Below are 4,240 nucleotides of genomic sequence, written 5' to 3' on the forward strand. Positions count from 1 at the left end.
GCGGCGGCATGCGGCGATCCGGCTGCGGCGGCGGGGCTCGACAGCTGGCGGGGTGGTGGCAAGGGGGCGGGATGGCGGCTATAAAAAGGGAGGGGGCGGTGGCTGGCTTGGGCGAGGGGGCGCCCGGGGAGGAGTGCGAGCCAGACTCTCCTCGGCGTCCGTGCCAAGCACGGCGGCGCGCGCGAGGGGAGGCGATGCGCGGGGTGGGCCGGCCTGGCTCGGCTGGGCTTCGGCCCAGTCGGGCGCGGGGAGTTTTTTTTAAACAGTTCCGCCGAACTTAGAAAAAAATCCTAAGAAATAAAATAAAATGCTAAAAATGCCAGAACAAATTTTCACCGTCTAAATAAAACATTTAGAACAGTATGAACATTTTCTTGGCCCTAAAATGCAATTTTGAAAAAGGTGCAATTTTCCTAATTGCAAATAAAATCCAAATAAAACAAATAAATGATTTTAATATTTTTCCTCCCATATTTCAATTATTTTGGAGAAATCATATTATCTCCTCTTATATATTAATATGAAATATTTTTGGAGAGAAAAATAAAACCAAAATCCTCGTTTCACTATTTGATGAAAATCAAATAAGGAAACCGGGAAATCCCCAACTCTCTCCGAGGGTCCTTGAGTTGCTTAGAATTTTGACGATTTGCGAAACAAAAATGCAATAAAATATGATATGCATGAATGATCTATGTATATCATTCCAAATTAAAAATTTGGGATGTTACGTATTAAGACTCTCAAATAATATAAGTGAAGCATGAGAGATCAATAGTTTCTATAAAACAAATCCACCACCGTGCTCTAAAAGATATAAGTGAAGCACTAGAGCAAAATTATAGAGCTCAAAAGATATAAGTGAAGCACATAGAGTATCCTAACAAATTCCAAATCATGTATGGCTTTCTCAAAAGATGTGTACAGCAAGGATGATTGTGGTAAGCTAATAAGCAAAGACTCAAATAATACAAGACGTTCCAAGCAAAACACATATCATGTGGTGAATAAAAATATAGCTCCAAGTAAAGTTACCGATAGAAGTAGACGAAAGAGGGGATGCCTTCCGGGGCATCCCCAAGCTTTGGCTTTTAGGTGTCCTTAGATTATCTTGGGGGTGCCATGGGCATCCCCAAGCTTAGTCTCTTGCCACTCCTTGTTCCATAACCCGTCAAATCTTTACCCAAAACTTGAAAACTTCACAACACAAAACTTAAAGTAGAAAATCTCGTGAGCTCCGTTAGCGAAAGAAAACAAAAGATCACTTCAAGGTACTGTAATGAACTCATTCTTTATTTATATGGGTGTTATACCTACTGTATTCCAACTTGTCTATGGTTCATAAACTATTTTACTAGCCATATATTCATCAAAATAAGCAAACAACACATGGAAAACAGAATCTGTCAAAAACAGAATAGTCTGTAGTAATCTGTAGCTAGCGCAAGATCTGAAACCCCAAAAATTCTAAAATAAATTGCTGGACATGAGGAATTTATCTATTAATCATCCGCCAAAATAATTAACTAAATAGCACTTTCCAAATAAAAATGACAGCAGTTCTCGTGAGCGCTAAAGTTTCTGTTTTTACAGCAAGTTCAACAAGACTTTCCCCAAGTCTTCCCAACGGTTATACTTGGCACAAACACTAATTAAACACAAAAAAACAACCAAAACAGAGGCTAAATAATTTATTTATTACTAAACAGGAGCAAAAATCAAGGAATAAAAATAAAATTGAGTTGCCTCCCAACAAGCGCTATCGTTTAACGCCCCTAGCTAGGCATAACAAGCAAGAGTAGATCTAGGTATTGCCATCTTTGGTAGGCAATCCATAAGTGGATCTCATGATAGATTCATATGGTAATTTTTTTTTCTAGGGAAGTGTTCCATGCCCTTTTTTTAATGGAAATTGAAATCTAATATTCCCTTCCTTCATATCAATAATTGCACCAACCGTTCTAAGGAAAGGTCTACCGAGAATAATAGGGCAAGAAGGATTGCAATCTATATCAAGAACGATAAAATGTACGGGCACATAATTCCTATTTGCAAAAATAAGAACATAATTAATTCTTCCCATAGGTTTCTTAATAGTGGAATCCGCAAGATGCAAGTTTAGAGAGCAATCATCAAAATCACAGAAATCTAGCAAATCACACATAGTTTTGGGAATAGTAGAGAAACTAGCACCCAAATCACACAAAGCATAAAACTCATAATCTTTAATTTTAATTTTAATAGTAGGTTCCCACTCATCATAAAGTTTTCTAGGGATAGAAACTTTCAACTCAAGTTTTTCTTCATAAGATTGCATCAAGGCATCAACGATATGTTCGGTAAAGGCTTTATTTTGACTATAAGCATGAGGAGAATTTAGCACGGATTGCAACAAGGAAATACAATCAATTAAAGAGCAATTTTCATAATTAAATTCCTCAAAATCCAATATAGTGGGTTTAGCAACATCTAGGGTTTTAATTTCTTCAATCTCACTTTTATCAAATTTACCATCAAGATCAAAAGATTCAGAATTCTTGGAACGCCTTCTAGGTAAAGGTGGATCATATTCAGTCCCATCATTATCAAGATTAATATTGCAAAACAAAGATTTAATAGGGGACACATCAATAACTTTTATATCTTCATCTTGATTTTCATAGGAATCCGGTTTAGTGGCCATCTTATTGACTAAGGTAGCTTGCATATCCGAAATTTCAGTAGTTAATTTTTCAAGACGAGCAATTTTGGATCTTATACCATCAAATTCTTTAGACATATCATTGAGCTCTTTATTCATATAACTCATAAAACCTTTTTGTTCCTTAAGCTCATTTCTAAAGAAATTATTACGCTCAAATTGCAAAACCATAAACTTCCTGGCGTTGTTTTCGATCTCCTCTAACCTTTTAAGGTGAAGATCACCGAATCTAGGAAGAGCCATCACGACAAACAAGCAATCCAACACACGAGCAAACAAAAGGCAAATGGGCAAAAAGAGGCAAATAGAGAAAGAGAGGGAGGATAGAGACAGAGAGAGAGAGGGCTAATAAAACGGCAAGGGTGAAGTGGGGGAGAGGAAAATGAGAGGCAAACGAGAGGCAAATGGCAAATAATGTAATGCGGGAGACAGGGATTGTGATGGGTACTTGGTATGTTGACTTTTGCGCAGACTCCCTAGCAACGGCGCCAGAAATTCTTCTTGCTACCTCTTGAGCACTGCGTTGGATTTCCCCAAAGAGGAGAGGATGATGCAGCAAAGTAGCGTAAGTATTTCCCTCAGTTTTTGAGAACCAAGGTATCAATCCAGTAGGAGGCTACGCGTGAGTCCCTCGTACCTACACAAAAACAATAGCTCAACACAACCAACACGCTTAGGGGTTGTCAATCCCTTCACGGTCACTTACGAAAGTGAGATCTGATAGAGATGATAAATAATATTTTTGGTATGTTTGGTATAGAGATGCAAAGTGAAAAGCAAAAGGCAAAGTAAAAAAGCAAAGCGATAATAAAGTGAGGGAGATTGATATGATGAGAAAGAGACCCGGGGGCCATAGGTTTCACTAGTGGCTTCTCTCAAGAGCATAAGTATTCTACGGTGGGTGAACAAATTACTGTTGAGCAATTGACAGAATTTAGCATAGTTATGAGAATATCTAGGTATGATCATGTATATAGGCATCACGTCCGAGACAAGTAGACCGACTCCTGCCTGCATCTACTACTATTACTCCACACATCGACCGCTATCCAGCATGCATCTAGAGTATTAAGTTCATAAGAACAGAGTAACGCCTTAAGCAAGATGACATGATGTAGAGGGATAAATTCATGCAATATGATAAAAACCCCATCTTGTTATGCTCGATGGAAACAATACAATATGTGCCTTGCTGCCCCTACTGTCACTGGGAAAGGACACCGCAAGATTGAACCCAAAGCTAAGCACTTCTCCCATGGCAAGAAAAACCAATCTAGTAGGGCAAACCAAACTGATAATTCGAAGAGACTTGCAAAGATAACCAATCATACATAAAAGAATTCAGAGAAGATTCAAATATTATTCATAGATAGACTGGATCATAAACCCACAATTCATCGGTCTCAACAAACACACCGCAAAAAGAAGATTACATCGAATAGATCTCCACGAGACAGGGGAGAACATTGTATTGAGATCCAAAAAGAGAGAAGAAGCCATCTAGCTACTAACTATGGACCCGTAGGTCTGAAGTAAACT

The sequence above is a fragment of the Triticum dicoccoides genome, chromosome 3A (genome assembly GCF_002162155.2).
Source record: "Triticum dicoccoides isolate Atlit2015 ecotype Zavitan chromosome 3A, WEW_v2.0, whole genome shotgun sequence".
In the NCBI taxonomy this organism is placed as follows: Eukaryota; Viridiplantae; Streptophyta; class Magnoliopsida; order Poales; family Poaceae; genus Triticum; species Triticum dicoccoides.